The 22,347-nt window shown below is 43.6% G+C and overlaps 1 protein-coding gene and 1 long non-coding RNA gene across 4 annotated transcripts in view; one reads left to right on the top strand and one right to left on the bottom strand.

Annotated features, from left to right (window-relative positions):
• Positions 1-22,347, top strand: part of TTC7A (tetratricopeptide repeat domain 7A) — a 1,536,967-nt gene that overhangs the window by 416,367 nt on the left and 1,098,253 nt on the right. The window lies entirely within an intron of this gene.
• The window catches only part of LOC146821716 (uncharacterized), a 127,032-nt gene continuing 110,260 nt past the window's right edge, over positions 5,576-22,347 (bottom strand). The window contains exon 5 of the long non-coding RNA XR_014963194.1: positions 5,576-6,982. This is a non-coding gene — a long non-coding RNA (uncharacterized LOC146821716). The remainder of the gene's footprint in view (positions 6,983-22,347) is intronic.

Here is a 22,347-nt window from a genome sequence, read left to right as displayed (position 1 = left end):
AATGCTTCTCGGTTCCTCTCTGGTCCACTCTACCTTGTGGTCTAGACTCGGGGAGGGGGATTCCACATATTGCCCTTCCCATAAAATCACTTGTATTTCCACCTCCCTGCACTCCCTATCCCTTTCTCTCTTCTTCCTGATCACATGTGTGGTCATCTGTCCTCCTATGACTGGCTTATATGCCTCCCATACATCTGCTCAAAGTCCACAGTACCTGCCTTCGCCTTAAAATAAAGCTCCATGGTCTCTAATAGTAATTTCCTAGTATTCCAATCGGTCAGTTCCCAGGGGTCGAATTTCTATTCACCCCTTTTCCTTGGTAAACCTGTCAGTATATAGTTGTGACCATAAGTGGTTAGATGTGCCTTGAGGAGAAGGGTGGTGCCTCTGAATCTCCCCAGTTGGTGTCTTGGCACCAGAAAATTGTCTAACCTGGACTGTGAGTGCATATTGTTGGAGATGAATGGGTGTTGTTTTATCCCCAGGGTGGTTTTCTCGCCACAGTAATCCATCCCCATAGAGTCAAGGAAAGTGGCCAAGTGCGTGTATGCCCTGGGCCTATCCAATCCCCCACTGAGCAGTAGGGTCTCTTGGGTCTCTGTGATCCATCAGCTCACGGTCTGGTGACCCAGGGGAAGGTACCATGATGCAAGTCGCAGGGTCTCTCCATTTCATCGTCCACTCCCCGCCACCTGACACCCCAACTTATCTACCAATGAATGAGTAAGTTGCATTGGGAAGGATTTGTGGACCCAAATCCCCACCCCCCCAGGTTCCTGTAGAGAATCCTGAATGAACCAGTAGTTTTAGCTCCCATGGTAGAGGACCATGCAGTTGTTACCCCAAAATTGGGTTTCCTATAGCAGGATAATATTGTGGTCATGTTTGGCCAGGTATTTCAACATCACTGCCCTCTTTAACTTGCTGCCAAGGCCATTGATGTTCTGGGGCATATTAAGAGTCACCCATGTGGTTGCATGGTGTGGTTTGTGTTCTGGTATATTAGGTGTGTCACTGTGGTGTGTCTATGTCTTATATGTCAACTGGTATGCCTCCAACTGCCCCTCCCCACCCATCCTCCCAACAACCTCATTCAGCAGATCTAAAACTACTTGCCACCCCAATTCTCTAGGCATCTGTCACCCCCAACAAACAAAAATGGCAAATCATTTCAAGCAGTAGAAAAATTCTCACACGTAGAATTGGAGGTAAGAGGGCATGGGTCCGCAGAGATGTTGTGGATAGCTACCTATGCAGCTGTCTGTGCAACAGTCTTCCTGGTCCACCTGACTTTATATGTCAAGGGGGTCCCTGTACTGTTCTGAACCATTCAACCAATGTTAACTGCTGTCATCAGAGTGCAACTGGTAGAGCCACCTCCTCTGGGTCATCTGCCGTGAACTCTGAGTTTGAGTCTACAGCTAGTGCAGCCCATTTTCTTTCTCCGTTCAAAGAGTTGTATTTCCTCCACAACCTTGGCCCTCACAGACTGTGTCTAGCCCATCGTCGGGGTGGCCTGCAACCGCCTGCATGGCTTACATCTCGTTTTCTGCCTCTGTCACCCCGGAGGCCAGTCCCTCTCTCACGCTTCAAGAATAGGGAGGCACTTTGCCTCTAGCCAGCTCCATGCCTTGGCTGCTGACCCAATAATGTGGGTCTTTCCTTCATCAGTGACTCATAGTTTTATGGGGAAAACAGTGTATACTAAAGGTACAGTTTTAGCAGCAGGAGCTTGGCTGCTAGAAAGGTTTTCCTTTGATGCTGGATCTTGGTGGTGTAATCAGGGTATATTCTTACTGTTCGGACACTGCATGCCACTTGCAGGATGTGATTCCGGTCCCTATTGATTAGCAGTCTAGCCACTATCTGCTTAGGTGGTGCCCTCTAGTGCCAGCGGCCTACCCGGCACTCTGTGTGCCCTCTCCACTGTAAACATCATTGAGGCCTTGTCTCCTGGTATGGTCATCAGCAGCCAGTCCTCCAAAGACATCTCTTAGATATCAGAACTCCCCTAGTTTCTATGTCTACTTTAATATTTATCATTTCCATTACTTCAGTCCGTAATCTCACTCCTTACATACACTCAATATGGTTCCCAAAAGTCTCTTTGGTGTGCTTTTGGATGCGCCAGCTCACAATAGTCCTCCATCCAAGTTTTGCAGTATGCCAAGTCTCTCATCCTTGCCTGATTAAATAAATAAATTAGATACAAAAATAATTATGAATAAAAATAATAATTTACATATTAAATGATCTCCCACGTTAATCTTCTACAAAACCATTCACCTGCTACTACATAAACAATTTCTAATGAAATTAAAACTAAATACATTTCATATACAATTTGATAAAATATACTCAAATAAAATAAACACAAAAATTAATACAACACTAATGACATGTAATATTAAAATAACCAACATTTATCAAACTAATTAAAAAACATATTATATACAACTATATTAAAAAAACAATATTGTATACAACGTTCATCAGTTTTTTTAACCTTAGCACCACACAGCTTGGCACTAGCACTCTGCCCTGGGCCCTGCGCCAGTAACGCAGGCCATAACTCCTTGTCATCATGGTTATCAGGCTTTATCAAGCAGCTGCTCACCGCGCGCAGAGCACCTGCATCCTGTAGCAGTTTAGGGCGAGTTGGAAACAATGAGTAAAATACATCATTTTAAAGTGGTGCAGTGGTTGGTGCCAGCCTCACCTCCTCCATCTGCTTGTTTATTTTGGATACCGGCCCTCCAATACATCATTCGGGTCACACCTGGATGCACTGAAGGCTGATTTTTCAGGAACAGTGCTGGGTGGCTGCTCCCTCAGTCAGCCCCGCCCCCAGGGTTTACTATCCATTCTTGAAGTTATATGTATACCTCACGCAGCATAGGGCGCGATTGGCCACTCTGGCACTTCCGCCGTGGGCTACTAGTCCAATCAGTCAATCGGGTTTTTATAGTGCAGCTACTCACCCGTGAGAGTTTCAAGTCGCTAGTTAAGGGGCTGATTTCCAACCCAGAAGGGTTGCCAATGTAGTGGGGTCCAGTAGGAACATTTTTGCAACGACTGCTTTTGTGTTCCAGTCATGCCCTGGCAACGTGTTTCACCAAACGCTTCTGCTTTGTCCTGTGGTGCTGGAACAATTTCAGAGCGGTGTGCGGCCGTCAATGTTACATAACTGAAGTCACGGGAGTTGTGAAAAATCCAAGCGTCTGACAAAGAATAAATAAATCAAACAAGCTATTCTCATTCAGCAAGAGAGTGGAAAGGGTGTGGTAGGTAGCCGGTGCTACATTTTGGTAGACACTGTAGCAAAAATATTACTAAAGCATGGTGTGGTTGCGCACCGTCATGTACAGACAGAGCATTGTCAAATGAAATGCCCACTACATTTGCACAAACATGCAATTTTACGGCTAAATATATACAGCACACAAATGATGAGTGGAAATTGGGGTTCAGTGATCACTGGACATCACCATGTAAAGTGCCTTGATTTGTTTTGATCCTGTTAGATCTTTGTTTCCATCATACTTCAAAGTTACAAAACATGTAGTTAATTTGTGCTTTCCTAACTGCTGGTATATTTGAAATAGTTATAGAGTTCGGGTTCATGTATTTACATTTTGCTGTGTGAAAAGTTGGCCTCTTGCAGCCTTTCCTTTCACACTCAATGTACCCAAGCAAGATTGGGACAGAGTGCTCGTTAAAAGGCCTCTCACGTTGCAGTCAGAGAAAGAAAAGGCCAAACGCAGTGTTAAAACAATAAGCAGAAATGTGTCTGAAGGCACAGCCTGACATTTGGCCTTCCTCTTTGAACGCACAGAAACTTTTATAAGATAAAAACACAACTGAAGTTATCTTTATTGCTCATTCACCTTCTTAACTCGGGCATGGTAATTTTGGGATGCTGCTCCACCCTCAGCACCTCTACTTCCAGCACTTATGACTTTCTTATGGTAAATGCCTTTCTATCTAATTTTGAGTATCAGCAAATATAGAGAAAACTATTACTATTGTACAGCCATGGCTGAATATAAAACTTTTATTTTGGCGGAGTTTTTTTCTGGGGCGGGGGTTCTATTTCAGTGACTCTACACAAATGTTACGAAAATATTGATGAGGGGGTCATAGGAAACTGTAGTCGCAGATGACATGTTGAGAACTCCCCAGCCTCCCAGAGGGATCTGGAAGGATGGGGCAGCACAGGTGAAGCTCAGCTGCCTGTGCAAGAAGTTCATAAAAAAGAGCCCTAGTTTCATTATTTGAACAATGCTAAATTGCATTGTCCGAGTATTTCACTAGTGAGGTTATTTGCTCATATTGGCTCTAGAGTCCTCTTCGTTTTTTTGAGGAAATGCAAGGCAATTTTGAGATTAAATCTTGAAAGTATTTTCGGAACAAAACGTGCTAATTTAGTAATTTTACCCCCACTACAAAGGTCCTGACACCCGTAATCTATAAACAATGACTACTTTTTGGGATTGACATAAATTTAAAAGTTAAATCCACCGAAATATGCATTGCTCTTTTTACAACTAGGTTTAAGATGCTGGCGCATCTTACATTTTATTAAAAAAAAAATCCTAAATGAGTTTTATGTTTGAAATGCCTTCATATACACCTCCTGAAAATCATAGGAAAATACCAATCACGTCACGTGCCCCCTCACTAATGACGTTAATGACGCACATTGTAGATGTGCATATTAAGTGAGAAAAACACTAGGAATTTAGTTAACACCTGCAAATGTTCAACTCTGTCGGTGTTCACCACATTTCCAATAACCATTCACCTGCCCCTCCCATAGACCACCTAATTTCCCACCTCAGCCACTAACTTATAACCCATCTTACACACTGCTGTGTTCACTCCCAGCTGCACTCATTCATTAACAGGAAGGGAAGAAGCAGAACCAATCTGATGTATTACGCGACACCCAGTCAGTCAAGCGAGCTCCTATCATATGCCACAGAGATAGAGATGAGTCAGAATCGCTTGACGTTCCTCAGCAACAAAGACAAGACTTAAAAAAAATGCAAGATGCGTTGATCAAGTTCTGGAAATGTTTTGAGAACTTGAGTTCCACAGAGTTACGTGCTCTAAAATTAGGATCATTGGACACTTATGCTCACAGGATGGTAATTGCAACCAGAGAAAATCAATATGTATTACAGATTTTCAGTGGTGATGAGGAAACCTGTGGAAGAATGTGTGTCGCTGGGAGTGAGCCTGGATGTTTGTCAGACTGGAGGTGAATGAGTCTGTGATTGAGTGAATAAGCCCATTGTTGAATGAGCCTTGTAGTGTGTGAGTCTGGTGGGTTGGAAGGGAGCCTGTACTGTGTAAGCCTACAGGAGACCGAGCCTGTGAGAAATGGGTATTGATGGTGTAACCATAACAAAGTGTTGAACCTGCTGGTCAGTGAACACTGCAGTGAATCAGCGAGACTGGTGATAAGTGAGTATTGGGATGAGTGTGTGTGAGCCTGGATATTAGGAATGGAGCGCGTTTTGCACTCCTAGACGGACGCACAGCCCTTGAACAAGCGATGACTCTGTTTAATCCAATTTTGTTTAATGTTTATTTCCACATTCTACCAATGCTTAATGTGAATCGATTATCACATGTGCGACACTCAAATGTCTTCCCAAATTTTCAAATTTTCAAATGTTGCAGTTTGCCAACGCAGACCTTTTCTTCCTGCAACACGCCGGATACATTTAAAAACATCCTCAATCCAATGCATTTCGGGCATTTTCTCTGCCCTTCGTCAGGGATTTACTGCAAATGTTTAAAACAACACCATTACCTCGTGAAAACCAATGTCACAGTTCAATGTACATTTAAATCAAATCAATCATTTCCCGTGCCTAGTTAACCCCGGTCCCTATTAAACGTTCTCCCTCTCCTCACAAAGCACTCTATTAAAGTTTTAACATAAGAGGCTTCTCCCCCCTACCAAACCGTTAAGCCATCTATGACACAGTACCAGTTAGTTACCCTCGTTCTAACACAGCCCCTTAGTCAACTCCTTTCTCTATACTTACATTTCAACATTTTCAAAATATATCACCATTTTCTTCCTTCCTTCCTCCACTGCATATCCCTTCTGACTTCACCCTCTCACGCTTTACGCTGTGTTAACGTACTCTCCGCCCCTAATACATCCAATCATTTAACTCCCTCGCATTACCAAACTACGCTTCCCAGAATGCCTTCCACACTCCAATAATCCATTGATATTAACATACTGAATCGAACTGCTGATGCTCACAAGTTAACAAGTCTGATTTACCACCCTCCCTTAAATGTAAAATACACGTTCAATGTGGCCCTCGGCACCTTGTTTAATGACATAGCATAATGTTAAAACAACATCGATCAATGTACTGTTCTAAAACGTTGATCCAAGGATAATACACAAGTGTTTGTGTCCCTTTGAACATTGCTGATGATAAAATCGGATGTCCTTAGGTCACACGTGGTTATAGTAAATCTTCAATGTTCCATGATGGGTGCAACATGTCTGGCAGGCAATCTGAATCAATAACATACAAGGATGACGAAATGCACACCATAATTATCCAATCTTCTTGAAAGTTGCTCTTATGAATTATCATTTTATCGCGTGCAGCCCGAGAAATGTGGTTTTGCCTTCAAACCACTGGGTAATTTGATCAGTCAGGAATGGAGCGCGTTTTGCACTCCTAGACGGACGCACAGCCCTTGAACAAGCGATGACTCTGTTTAATCCAATTTTGTTTAATGTTTATTTCCACATTCTACCAATGCTTAATGTGAATCGACAATCACATGTGCGACACTCAAATGTCTTCCCAAATTTTCAAATTTTCAAATGTTGCAGTTTGCCAACGCAGGCCTTTTCTTCCTGCAACACGCCGGATACATTTAAAAACATCCTCAATCCAATGCATTTCGGGCATTTTCTCTGCCCTTCGTCAGGGATTTACTGCAAATGTTTAAAACAACACCATTACCTCGTGAAAACCAATGTCACAGTTCAATGTACATTTAAATCAAATCAATCATTTCCCGTGCCTAGTTAACCCCAGTCCCTATTAAACGTTCTGCCTCTCCTCACAAAGCAGTCTATTAAAGTTTTAACAAAAGAGGCTTCTCACCCCTACCAAACCGTTAAGCCATCTATGACTCAGTACCAGTTAGTTACCCTCGTTCTAACACAGCCCCTTAGTCAACTCCTTTCTCTATACTTACATTTCAACTGGATATTAGTGAACCAACCAGTGGGTGAGTGCCATGGTAAACAAGTGAGCCTGGTGAGAGTGAGTGTGAGTGTGGGTGTGAGTAAGGCTGGTGATGAGCGTGCCTGGTTGAGAGTGAGCCTCTAGGTGTGTGAGCCCACCAGTGAGGGGGTGAGTGTAGAGGGTGACTGAAACTTTTAGTCAGTGAGTTCAGCTTTGAATGAACCCACATTCAGTGAACCTATTGGTGAGTGAGTGCAGTGGTGATTGAGTGTTAGAGTAAGAGAGCTTGAAGGTGGGTGAGTCCATTAGTGAGTGAGAAACACCTCGAACGAGTGGTGTGGATTGACCTGTGCCTGAGCTTAATGGCATGTGTGACAAGGAGTGTGTATGAGGTGAGAGAGCCTAGTGGTGAGTGCAGCAGTGATTGAGTCCAGCATTGAGTGACCCTGTTGGAGAGCGAGTATAAGTGAGTATGATGGGGGAGTGAACCCAGTGGTGAATGAGCACATAGTGCAAACCAGTCAGTGAGTGGGTGCGGTTGTGAGTGATCCCAGTACTGAGTTAGACTGGTGGTGGATGGGAGCAGCAGTTAATGGAAGCAGTGTCAGCCTAAGGTCAAGAGAGATGAAGGGCTGATGTTAGCTTTCCGAGGGGATGCACCGTCTGGTGCCCAGTGCTGTTTTCCAGTATGTTAAATGCATTTTAGTGTATTCTTGAAAATGTATAATTATTTCATTGATAGATGTGTATGCATGCAATTGCAAATCCCATTAAAGAGAACATTTGAGGAAAGTTTGGTGGCTCTCGTAGGAGGGACTGTCTGAGCAGAAGAGCACCTGAGTGAAGGATCAATAGGCTGGCGGTGGCGTTGGGTTAATGGGTAAAGAAGTCACCTGAAATGTTCAAAAATATTTTGAACTTCAAGCTGGCCATGCCCACAGCTGCCTCTGTCCCATGCTCCCCAGAACACTCCAAAGAAGCAACCACTCCTCCCCCACTTTGGCCCCATGAGCTGCTGTGCCCGCTCCTACATGCAACACGCATCAGAGGGGCGTGCTTCAATAGTCCTGCAGTCGAGGGGGTAATTCTGATTTTATTTATTTATTTTGTATTTTTATATAACACGGACATTACCCAAAGGTGTTAGAGCGCTTAAACAGGTCTCATTACAAGAGATACAAAGTTACAGACAGTTGCTAGTTATGATCATTACAAAAGGATCAAAGTGGTTGGTAGAAACATTGGGATTTTTGCTTGTTTCAATTGTTACAAAGGCACACACGTACCGATTGCTAGAGGATCTAGGTGGTATGGATAGTAGCAGCAAGGTTAGGTCAAGTGAGACAGAGGTAGCGCAGTTAGTCTGTCTTGACTTGCCAAAGTGTCTTTGTAGGAGAAGGACTTTCAACTCCATTTGGAAGATAGTCAATGAGTCTGTGTTAGATTTAGAGATAAGGAGTTCCATATTCTGGTCAAATTACCCGATAAAGATTGTGCCATGAGTCATTCCTTTGTAAATGATGGAGACTCTAGCAAGATAGCTGCAGAGAGGAACAGTGGGAGGTAAGGGTACTACGCTATCAACTAGAGACGTCCTCCTTTTGGGGGGAGCCAAGCAGTCTTTACCCCTTCGACAAATTTTCATTACTTTACAAACTAAAACCTGGATGTGCACTGTTCTATCTTGTGGAAGCTTGTAGATCCATATGTAAAAGTTTGAAAGGCGCACTTTTCATAGGAGCCCCAGCATAGGTTTATGAAAGTAATGCACGTCTTTGCTGACAGAGGCCATGGTCTCTAGTCTTCTTACAACCCCAGATCCTCCCATGCACTGCTCTTGCACATTGCATGGCCCTTATTATAGTCTAGTTGCAGTTTTGAAAATAAATGTGTGTTCTTTGCACACTTATTATTGTATTTTGTTATATTGAAGTTTGATGTATTTTGGGGTGCCTTGCAGAACATCTGCAGCCACTTCACAGTTGTAAACGCTGGATGAACCATTAGGTCTACTGGCTGAGCACGGGGCATTTCCCTATTATTAGGATTCCGATGTTTGGTGTGGTTGGGCAGGGCTGATTACTAGACCACGTTTAAAAATTCCCTTTCTGCAGCAGCTGGGAGGTCTTAGAAGCTGGGTGAGCTGCACTATGAGGTTGGACTTTGATGCACTGTATGTGAACTGTGCGTTCCATACCTTCAACAGCAGCGGAGCAGTGTTGTCTCTCTTGTTGGTCTTGCCCGAACTGTGTGATGTGACGTATTGTGTGTTTGCGTGAGTGTTATTACTGTTGTTATTTTCTTGTTAGCCATACAAGGAAGAAACGTGGGCTCTCCAGCAACTTGATGGAGCATCTATTTAATTTGATTTGATTTCTTATAAAGTGCAAATGAATGCCCTGAGACATCTTGGCACTGGAGCCTAAGGTCGATGGGAGGTCCATAGCCGCCACAATGTAGTGTGAGATGTATGTGCATGGTTGTCATTAACATTGCTGAAGCAGCAATTAGCAACAGACAAAGGTGCAGACCAGGCTTAGAGTCTTGAACAACAGAAATTGTAATAAGTGGAAGAACGGAAGTGATCTGCCACATTCGGCTGGCCAAGGAGGATTTTACTTTAGTCCAATACTGCAGGTCCTGACAAGCTACACATTTCAACTGCTCCTTGACTCCTCAAATGTCAATCAGATATGCGACGATTTTAACAAAATCCCAGCAGATCACTCCTCCATATCTCCCTCCATCCTATGTCTGCTCAGGATCATAAACTTTAAACCAGGTATCTCAGAATGGACAGCCTAATGAAGTAACCAGCTAAGTGGACTATGGTAATAAGAAATATCATAATGGGACCTGCAGGATGGCTAAAAGTTGCCAGCTCACTGAAAGCTAAAAACTGTTAGCTTTTCTCTCTCACCTTTTCATTCATCACACTGTTAAGCAAGGCATTGTATAAAACAATAACTACCCCTCCGTGATCATTACAGGCGACATTGTTAATCTGCTGCAACACCCTCAGGCTAGCCACCACTTTGTGTGAAGACTGCTTTACAGTTTATGCACAGCATGGGTAACTACAGCCACACATGTCTCGAACTGAAAATGTTACTTACCTAGTAAGCATCTGTTCTTGGCATGAAGTGCTGTAGATCGACATGTGCCCACCCTCTACCTCGGACACCTGTGGCCTTTGAAGTGTCTCTTACTATCTCTTTTTCCTCTTATGCATGGTCATCTCTTTTGTATATAGCTGTGCTACACATTCCATTCTCACACGCTGTGTTGGAAAACAATCTAACTTTGGAGGCGATGACATTGTGCATTGTCACCAAGAGGTGGAGTTACAGTACCTCATGACTCGAAAGACTTCTTTTTTTTATTGTATTTATTTGCATATTTCAAATACAACAGCAAAAAAGCACATTTGCCATAGGAGAGGAGGAGATATAACGTCAATTTTCTCAGAAAGCATGTGACATATCGATGGCAAATACACAACCAGTCACTAATAAAGCAAACAAAGAAAAACCAAACAACAATGCAGGGTTCTATATGTGTGTGGGTTACCATATATACCAGCAATTGCTTCTCGTAAGAAGAACGCTAAAAAACATTTCAGTCTGTGAGTTCAGGGTGTGATAACAGATAGGCACAAAGTGGTTGCCAGATTATTTTGGGTCGGGAGGTGATGAGTATCAATGTTGCATAGACATCACTAGTGGTATCGTAATACGTTAGGTCTCTCAACCATTCCTTCACAGTCGGGGGTGTAGGGCCCCCCAGTGCAGGGACACTTGTCTTTTGACCAGCAATAAGGCAATAGCAGTAAAGCGGCATATTCCAGTCCCCAGCGGGTGAACAAACAGTGGGGATGGTGATAGCTTGGAGTCCACCATCAGTGCCTGCTGTTCAAATCAAAAATTGCTTCCTAGAATGTCAGGACCGGAGGCAGTTCCACGCTAGATGGATAAAATCAGCTTGCGGTTCCGCACACCTCCTGCAGTTGTCCAGCTAGTGGGATCCATTTTAGCCAGAAGCTTGGGGTGACATAGGCCCTATGTATGTATTTAAAATGGAGCAATTTATGCCTGTATTTTTTGGGGATGTAGCGAGTTTGCTCACAGCAGAAAGTTCACATTTTGTCTGTCAGCGGATGCCCCAGATCCGCCTCCCAAGCCGCCCGCGCTCCCCCCTACCCACTCCTGGGCGAAGAGTCTCGGCAAGATGGTACAGTCTGTAGTCCAAGTGTGTGCTATCAGGTGATGTAACTATTGTCAATAATGGACCTGTGGTTCCAGTACCTAAGGGCATAGTGCAGCAACTAGGGAGGCCCTTGTCCTATGTATTAGAAATTTGTCCAGTGTGGATATGTCGTGGTTCTCAACCGTGTCTGCAACCGAGCACACCTGACCCTCCTTGAGCGCATCTCCAATCACCCAAACTTGGCAGCGTGCAAGTGCATGCTGCGCTAGGTTTTCAGTGGTTGGGGGCATCCACAGATTATTTGATAATGGTAGGTGCAGGGAGTACAGGCGGTCAGCCTTCACATTTTGACGGAGTCTCTCCCAGGCCCAACAAGTGGTTTGTAATGTGTTGGCGTCCTTGTGAGGCCCTTAGGTAAAATAGCAAAGAGAGGGCAGGGGCAAGCCTGAGAGTGTTCAGGCTTTAAATACTGCAGCTGTGCATCGGAGCGGTACCAGAAATAGGCAGAGTGTGCCTGCGCTACAAAATGATACAGGTAAAAATCCGGTACACCAAAACCGGCCTGCGAAAAATGCATCGTCAGTGTCTGCCACCCCACTCGGGTCCATCTTCCAGCCCAAACCAGCAGAGTCAACAAGCCTCTAAATGTCATACAAAACGTAGTGGTAAGTGGAATGGAATATTTAAAAATAGATAAAGCAGGTGTGGCAAGACAACAATCTTAATAATGGCTATTGTGCCAGCAACCGACAATGGAAGCGTAATCCAACAATGGATTTGTGTGGATAGGCAGTCCAAGGCAGGGCCGTAGTTAATACGGATCACTTCAGAAGCGGTGCGAGTCAGCAGAATACCAAGATATCTGGGGGGCTTGTTGCACCAATGCAGCGGGAAATCAAGCACAAAGAGCCAGGTAGCATCGGTCAGCGGGAAGACCTCTGATTTGGTCCAGTTAAAGACGAGTCCGGAGTAGGTTCCAAAACGGATCACCTCACATATTATTGGAGAAATATTGACAACCGGATCACGCACGAAAAGCAGAATGTCATCTGCATATACCAAGGCCAGGAGGGGACCCTGATGAAATCTACTTCCCTCCTGAAGATGGCGTTCCTGCAGGTGCCTCACTAGAGGATCCATGGCAATTATAAATAAAAGTGGCGAGAGCGGGCATCCGTGCTTGGTGCCATGCAACACAGGAAACTGTTCTGTGAGTTCTCCATTGAGACGAAGGCACACCACCAGGTGGGTATACAGTAGTCGGACTAAGGCACTAATATTACTAGGAAAACCCAGTTTGTTGAGTGTTGCATACAAAAAAGGCCACTCCAGGGAATCAGAAACCTTTTCGGCATCTAGCAAGATCGCCACAGTTGGGAGCTCTGGGGTAATCTGGTTGATGACTGCAAATATCATGCACAAATTAACTGCAGTCTATCTGGGACAAATCCGGTCTGGAGCGGGGAGATTATACGATTGATTAGGAGTGATATATGTGTCACAAGCACTTTTGCCAGGATTTTATAATCTTGATTTAACAGGAATAGAGGCCTAAAGGAGGCGCACCTATAAGGCGGTTTGCCCAGCTTGAGCGCCAATGACACAATAGCCTCACGCTTAGTGGGGGGGGGATGCACCCACCTCAAGAGCCTTGGCATAAACCTCCAGTAGATGAGGAACTAGAAAAGTTTTGTAAGTCTTATGAAATACACCCGTGAGCCGGTCTGTACCAGGGGCACGTGATCCATCAAGGTAATCTATGGCTTGGGATCTCTCATCGGCGCCAATGGGAGAGGCTAGAAATTGCTGATCGTCACACTCCATCCACGCCATAACGATTTCCTCCAAATAGTTGGAGAGGTATTGGTCTTCCGGCGGGGCTCTCGTCGCATAGAGTCAGGTTAGTAGGAGAGGAAAGCAGTGTGTATATCCTCTCCCTGAGTGACCTGGGTACCATTGTCCAGTTGCAGTTGTGTGATGTATGTGACTTGCTGCCGGGGCTTGAGCAGTCTAGCTAAAATCCGCCCTGGTCTCTCTCCTTCCCCATACCCCCAGCCACGCGTGTATTTCTGCATATAAGCCGTCTCATGAGTGGCAAGTTCCTGGAACTCCTCCAGAAGCTTTGCGCACTAGTGCAGCAGAGGTGGCGAAACCCATCGAAGTCTTCCGAGCGTTAAGCTCCTTCATCACCCTCTCCGCTGCATCCGGGTCTCGACGTATAACGCGCAGAAATCCCGCCTGTTTAGTAATACAGATACCTCGAATGTATATTTTAAAGGCTTCCCATTAAGTAGCTTATTGGGACACTGAGCCTGTGTTGATCCTGAAGTATTCTACAATCGCCTCTCGCACTTCGCTCTCAAATACTGCGTCAAACAGTACATCTGCCGGGAACCGCCATAATCTATGTGGACGCGCAATACTAGGCAGGGTCATTGTCAGCATTACTGGTAAATGGTCAGACAACGTGCGGGGCAAATGGTCTGTCGCCTGCGAATTTATCAAGAGATCAGGAGTTAAATACCAGTGATCTATACGATGCAACGTACCGTACGGTGCAGAATAAAAAGAGTGCTCTTTATCGGTCGGGTGTTGTTGCCGCCAGGTATCAGTCAGTAAATTTGTCTGCAGAGTGTGGTTCAATAATGCAGCCTGCTCCAGTGGTGTCGGAGACAGGCTGCAAGGTCAGATTGAAGTACCCCCCACCCAATATGATAGAGTCAATGGGAATGCCAGAAATGTGAGATGATAAACCAGCAAAAAAAATACATAGAGCATAGCACAGCCGGGAATAGCGTAACATGGTTTCCTGCATTTTCAAGGCAAACCTAAAATCACAACAGAACATTTCCCTCCTCCAACGCCCACCCACATCAGCTATCCCCCCCAACATGTATCCGGTGAATTCCCATTCCCCATAACTAACAATGTAGGAGATCTCCTAGGGGGAAGGCAACGCCCAGAGTGGGCCACTAAACATAATATGAATCTTGCAATGATTGTATGAATTTGCAATTTGAGAAGAACAGAGAGCAACATGACATCAACTAAGGATATTACATCTCTTCGACTCGTCCCAAGCTAGTCCGTGGCAAGTATAGTCAGGGAGTCACAAAGCTAAGTTATTTCGCGGGGAAAGAGTTGTGTTCAATTTGCATTGTTTCCATAAATTAGTAGCATCCAGAGGAGTGTCAAATATGTGTGTCTTTCCATCAATCTGGTTGCAAAGACGCGCCGAATACAGCATAGCAAATATTTGCTTCCTTCAACATCCGCTTAATGTCTTGCGCCTAGCCTCTTGCACCACCGGTGTGAAATCAGGATACAACGACATTCCTTGATATTGTAGATCTGCACCTTCTCTGGCTTTACGAAGGGCCACATCCCGGACGCTGTAATTAAGGAGCAGTGCAATAATTATACGCTGGGGCTCCGGTAGCTGACCTTGGAGCAAGCGAGTGATGCACCCGCTCAACTGTGAATGTTCCAGAGAAGGCGTCCCTTCCAAAGAGGTCTCTGAACAGTCGTTCCACGTAGGACTGCATAGGACCTGTGTTGTTGGACTCTGCCACCCCGGAGATGCGCAGGTTGTTGCGGCATGACCTTGCCTCCAGGTCCTCTACCTTGGAAGCTGTTGCATACGTTCCAGGCGCTTGTTCATAGTTGTCTATGCATCTTCCGTGTTGGAAATGCGCTTTTCGGCTGTCTATAAGTGGCCATGTATGGTGTCAAGGCGCGCCGCCAGGGTGTCGAAGCACACATCAATGGCTGAAAAGCTAGCATGTAGCTCCGCCATTATGGCCGCCGTTCCCTCCATAGGTGACTACTCCACATCAGGGGGGATCTGCGTGGTCCGGGGGGGTCTCCTTGCCCAGCGGCATCGCCGCCCTCCCGCCTAGGAGTTTTAGCATACCTGCCAACTCACACGGTGCCACAGTGTGACACTATATTGACTCCCATGACACGGTCACGGTGAGGAGCTGATATTGCACGGTGGCAGGGAAAACGTGCTGAAAGCCACTGTAAATAGTGGTTTTCCAGCTCGTATTCCGAGGTTTTGAACAGCTGACATCCATTAAGGGGTGAGAAAACACCCCTGGACCTGAGCATCAGCCTCAGCAAACTTTCTTTTATTTTGTTGGGAGGAAGGGGCTTGGGGGCAAGGCAGGGTTGAAAAGTGCATCTTGGGTACTTCTCAGCATGAGGCCTTGCCCTCGCCAAGGCCCCGCCCTCTCCTCACACTGTAAGATTTTTGTTCTTGTGAGCAGGTATGTAACAGCCATCTATAGGGAGCCGTGCTACAGGTTTTGCATAACTCATGGCTAATAGTAGAGAGCTTTGTTCCTTCCGAACCACTGCAGACCCTCAAAGCACGGGTTTCACTTACCATTTATATCTACCACTGCCTTTGTCGATTATATTGCAAAATAGATGAGGCAGCATCTCGGTGAATTATACAGCAGCAATGTCCCACCTCTTTCTCCTCACCAAATGCAGGCTGTCTGAAGGCAAAGCCAGGGAAGGCTGGTACGCCACTTGACCCACTGAGCCTGACTTCCTAAAGTGAAAAGGCCAATGAAATGGGCCACACCAGCAGGCCAATGGTATAGCAGTCGTCACACATAGGCCCACAGACAGACTGTAGGAGGTCATCAGGCACTAGTCACTACTGCACCAGCAACCTTCATAGATCCACATCTGCTCTGTCTGTCACCGATCGAAGCAGCCATCATGCCTACCTGGGTCCTAGGGGAGGGGTGAAGTATGAGATTGGCTAGATGCCCCACCCACCAGCAGCAGGAAGCAGGTGATTCTGAGACTATCTGGGGCTGGTAATCCTGCCACCTTTTGATGTTGATCAGCTTTGACTTCAGTAATTCAGCTTTCACAGAGGAATTCAACAACGCAAATAGAAGTTATGAAAGTCACAATACTATTTAATTTAATATATTATCAATAAAACACATCACATAAATTCAGAATGAAGGAAGTGTTTGGTGGTGTGCCCTGGTGGTGTAACAAGAGAAGGGGTGTCACTGGGTCCCAATAGGCTAATATTCGAAATACTGCATATGTTTATTTGAGCAAAATAAGGATATCTTGCAAGAAATAAGCACAACCTCTGAAAGAAATTATGAAAATCATGAATCGGTAAATCAGTGAAATCACTGGCCTAATTCATGTATTTCTTTCAGAAATCTGTGCACATCTAGCAGGCCACATGGTTCAATCCCTGTTGGGTTCACTTCAGCATATCACATAGCAGTCAGAGCCATGCCCTGGGGGTGAATTTCAGGCAGCCCTTGTGTTTCAGACAAAAGTGCTAGACATCCTGTGACTTGTATTTTAGCTCATCCTTTTATATGTGTAGGCCTGCTTTCCCAACATGCTTGGAACTAGGGCTGTAACAAGAGGGTTGCTCGTATTCCATCTTAATGTCAGTGGGCTAGATTACAGCTATGCTTAAATTCTGATAAACCCAATACAATAGACATCACTCACTTATGTAATATTGACACCTATTTTCTTAAGATGACATGAATCTGCAGGACTGCTGCAGCAAGAACTATGGAAACAAGGTTTGTGAATTGTTGACAAAGGTACCTCACTGCCAAATAGCAACATCTCAAGTATTGAAAACAAACATAATAATTCAGTGGAATGCTTGATTTGCTTTAAACCACTTGGAACCACATTACAGTCTGCTGGTTTTGTTCACTGTGTCACTCCAGACAGGCACCAGCCATGTGCAAACTAGACTTGGTCAAACCTCCATTAGGAGCAGTTCAATCCAGACTGCTAGGCCTTGTTCCCCCTAGATGGAACACAAGCAACCCCGGGCCTGCTGCGCTTCATCAGTGAGGTGAGCCTGAGTCGAGGGCACAGCAACCACGAACCGCAAATCTGGGCATACGCATAACACGTATGGCGTCTGACTTAGTAAAACAAAACAAAAAATTAAATGGTGGAATGTTTGAATTATTGTCAGTCAGTGCTTCTAAACAGAGTACTTTTACTTTTCCATCACAAGTATCGTCCATTTAAAACACTGTTCTCAGCCACTATGGCTACTCAGGCCGAATTCCAGAACATCGTTTTTTTGCCCACAATGCCACTCTCCACACTGAGAAACCATATGCAAATCTGACTATTTTCAAAATTATTACATTTTATTCTTTAAGTGAAAGAAAACATGCATTTTAGACAACGTAACAGTTGCATGTACCGTTCAATTAAGTCAATACATGCATAAATTCCATTATAGCACATAACAAAAACAACATAGTACAACAAAGAGGTTGTCATCAGTTTTAGATGCCAGCATGAAGTAACATCTGGGGGAAGAGTGCACGTTAACAATTAAGCGCATACTAGTGAACAATTGCTAATCTCTATATATGTAGATCAAGGTTCCATTGGGCACCCCCATAATTATAATTGGCATTGTTACACATACATCAACATACCAATTGAATGAATAATGTTCTAGGGGGTCTACCGCCCTATCGTGTTGTCTTGTGAGAGTACTGGGTTTAGCAGCACTACATAGACAGTCCCGCTCAGTTAGTGGTGGGATTTCATAATCCTACGCTTAACGGTCTATAGGGGATTATCATCTATTTTGTTCTTAAGTGCAACGTTGTACTTTTCCCCAGGCTCATTTTTGCAGCGTGCTGAGGGTGTTGTACTCTACTTCAGCCCTTTTAACAGTTCTCGTAACCAAGTGTCTATTGATGGGGCCTGAGAGAGCTATCTGTCTCTTTGCAAATCTAGAAATGGATTCTTTCATTTTCTATTTTCACTCTTTTGCATAAAGTCAGTAGGTTCGCTCTTAAAGAGAGGGGATAAGTTCTCACAGTCACTCCCTGCACCATCTTCTGAACTGATACCCAGTATGCAATGAGTTCTGGACAACTCCAGAACATGTGCACAATATCCGCTGTGGTTCGTTGACACCGAGGACATTCGCTCCCTCTGAACAACGTTGTGTATTATATGCTTTTGAATACTTAATACTCAAGTATCGTGGCCGACTCTCTAGGTGTTACTTGGTTACTTAAGTCATGTTTCCACTATTTCTTTAGAAACAACATGTCTATTTTCAGTTGTTATTAAATGATATAATCGCGTAATAGCTTTTCTGACCCTCCTATGTTCAAGTATATGTTGCAGGGTTTTGTGTAGGGTTGGTTTTGCATCACCCCATTGCCAGATTGATTTTGTCTAGTTAGTGTACTATACGTCGGATGTTACCCTACTGTTGGCGCTGTCTGTCTATTTCTGTAAAGGGCACATCAGTTTAAAAATTGAATACACATTTAAAAAACATTTCTAATGTGTCCATGCAATTCTTACTGGTTTGAGGGCCTGAAAGTGTCCCAACTGGCACATTCATAGGAGTAATGTTCAGTTGGGAGGTGTATTCATGTAGAAGTGAGGCAAATTCCAGGCGTGAATGCAACCTGCAACGCCCTCTTGACTAATACCTTGGACCCGGCACCTATTGATTTATAAATTAAGCACCGCATATTGTGGGACTTTGTTTCACTTCTCCATGCACAGTGATTTTGGTTAAAAAGTCAAGACTAAAGGTGTCACGGGTGACGTAGGAACACTTACTACCTATGGTTCATAGGACAGACACAGGTAGAAACACGATATCTAACACGTGGCTAAACACACCTGTTAAATGATGAAATAAAACAAATGATTCAGGCATGTTTTGACATGTGCAAAGTTTCAAAACAGTTATTGTGCTTTCCTACTCAGTGCTGTGGGGCCGTGATACATAATATAAAAGATACGCGAAAGGTGCCCATTGCACAAAAGCAAAATGTTTTTTTGCAGTCAAAGGCTGCCACTCCTCAGGTCTGGTGTGCTGTGCCAAACTAGGGTGTGTATTTTGTGCAGTGATGTGGGAAACATTTAATCTGTGTGCAGGCGTGTTTAAAAAGAGAGCGGTATTGAGAAATACCATTATCGAGGAGTGCTATTCCAGGTCAGCAGCAGTTATCACTGGTAAAGTGTTCTTGTCCGGTTTGCAACACAAAATATGATGCCAAATTCCACTGCAAACACAGTTTTATTCTGATTTAGTGTATATCGTAATACACAAATAAACAAAATATTAATCTGGATCAGCTGTAATAAACAATAGAGCCTGAATATTTTTATTTTCTAATTATTGACAAAGTGACTTCGGTGACTTGTGTGAATTATTAAATAGTAAATATTACTGTGTGGAAATCAATGTGAAACTGGTGTTGTATATGATTTTCGTACAACTTCTTTGTGTATCAATTTATCAATGGAAGGAAAGAAAGAACAAAAAAAGGGGCCCGACACACCACTCTAAGATTGCCCCCAAAATGGGTCTAGGAACCAGTTTAGTCGGCCCTCACACTCCATTACTTAAGACAACGCAGGGCTGGCCGGCTGCAGACTGCATTTGCACGGCAAACACCCCACGGCCTGGAGATCCAAGGGGTTCTACCTAATACTGCTGGTAAGGAGTGAAAAAATTGACTTCTTATAGTCAAAATACGGGACAGACAAATAAGGGATAATAATAGATTGTTAATTTCACTTTAGGATGGGGCAGTCCTTCTAAAAGAAACTCCATTATACTTGGAAGCACATTAAGGTATTCGGACACAAGACTAAATAGTCTACGTCTCCAGGCACAGAAATTATAGGAACCGCTTCCGGGTTGGAATTTTCACCGGAACTAAGGTAGGGGGATCTTTCATGGTTACCAAGTACACCGTATTAGAATGTACCGATTGCCATTCTTTAGCTTATGTGCCCTTTTCTCTGTTATTTACAGACTACTTGAAACTGACCTTGGGTATTGTATTTCAACAAAATACGTTCCCCTACACATGTTTAACTACACAAAATAGTCAGCATGTATTTACTATTGAGTGACAGCATGAGGGAGCACTACTTCACCACGAAAATAATGAAATATAATTAATGAATAAACTCAGGATTATAAAACCAAATGGGTTGATTGCATGCCCGCATCTTGCCACCCACAGGATTACTCATATAATGGAGTCTCAAATACCAACTGTACTTGTATGTCTTATAACGATAACATAAACGACAGCGGGCCTTTTTTTGTTCTTTCTTTCCCCATTGATAAATTGATACACAAAGGAGTTGTACGAAAAGCATATACAACACCGGTTTCACATGGATTTCCACAAAGTAATAGTCATTATTTTATAATTAACCCAAGTCACCGAAGTCACTTTGTCAATAATTAGAAAGATAAAGTTTTCTTACTACCATTGCATACACGAACAAGTACTTGTTTATATATTCCCTTAGACCTGAAAAAGTCGCGGGGTAATCCCCTGTAACAGCGACGAAACACATGTTGGCTAAGAAGGCTTAAGATCTTGAATTAAAGACCTCTGAAAATACAAACACAAGCATCATTGTGATATTTTATGAAACTTTATGCATTTACTTTTAAACGTGTGCAGAGGATTTGTATATACAATTCTTTAGATACCAAGCTCCACATTTCTACCAGTTCCCAATTGAGAGTTCTCACTTATTAAATACAATGGTTTAACCTGATGTTATCCTATGAGAGTGGCAGGTCTTGCACTAGTGAAAAACGAATTTAGGAGTTTTTCACTACCAGGACATGTAAAAGTTAAAAGTACAGGTCCAACTTTTTAAATATGCCAAACCTTGCCCTATGGGCTACTTAGGGTCTACCGAAGTGGCGTCTTATATTTATTAAAAAGGAAGGGTGTAGGCCTGACAAAAAGGTTTATTTTGCCATGTCAAAATGGCAGATTAAACTGCACACACAGGCTGCAATGGCAGGTCTAAAACATGTTTAAGAGGCCACTTAAGTGGGTGGCACATTCAGTACTGCATGCCCACAAGTAGTAGTTAATTTACAGGCCCTAGGTACAGGTATTAGCACTTTATTAGGTAGTATCCACCAATGGATATCTGGGCATGTGCCCATGTTAAATAGTTGTACTCCAGTGCTATAGACAAATTCTATGTAGCAAGGACATTTATGAGGTGTGTGGGTTTATTTGCTGAACTTATCTGAAGGCGTTGAGGCATTGTATTTTGTTGAATAATGTAGCATGCTGGTGTGTCTCACACTTGTGTTGTAAGCATGGCTGTAAGATTGCTTGCCATTATGCCTATCTCAGGAATGTTTTGAGTGTAATTTACTAAACTACTAAGGAACATCAATAGTGCCGGGTAGGAGATGTCTTTTCAGTGGAAAACATATACCTGTCAACCTCTTGAGCTAAAAATGTGTGTAATGTGAACTCTTTAAGACAGTAATCTCATTAAGGAGAATAGAACATTGACCATTGGTGTAGCAAGCTGAATTACTTCAAGTCCACAAACCCTATAAGACTGTGCCAAAATAACTGTATAATGTCATCAGTGATGTCATCAATGATGACAATTGAGATGGCATCAGTGCGTCACCAAAGATGTAATTTATCATGCCATGAGTGATGTAATAGGAGTCAATAACTAGAACTAGCACCCTTGCCATGCACTCCTTATCAGTAAACTGTAAATGGTGAATTTCGGGACTTTTTGATCTTCAAACATTAGTTCTTATCTTATTTAAACTCCTAACTATAACACCACTTTAACCTGTGTTTTTTTCAGTAAATTGCTAGGGTTTATTTTTTAACATAAGCACATATATTATTACCATATGTAACTGTAATGTTACTTTTTTCTCAGTGATGATCTGTTTTTACAACTAAATTGTGTTTCCATACCTAACCATAATGCCATTTTAAGTTATACTTTTTTGGTGAATTTCTGGGATTTTTTTAAATCATATTTAGCCATTAGCTCAAACCTGCTGCTGTCAGTCAACTCCCTGTTGGGTATGGCC

Source organism: Triturus cristatus, chromosome 6 (assembly GCF_964204655.1).
Source record: "Triturus cristatus chromosome 6, aTriCri1.1, whole genome shotgun sequence".
NCBI classification, from domain to species: domain Eukaryota; kingdom Metazoa; phylum Chordata; class Amphibia; order Caudata; family Salamandridae; genus Triturus; species Triturus cristatus.
Note: the sequence above shows the minus strand (reverse complement) of the source record. Positions and strands in the feature narration are given on the sequence as shown.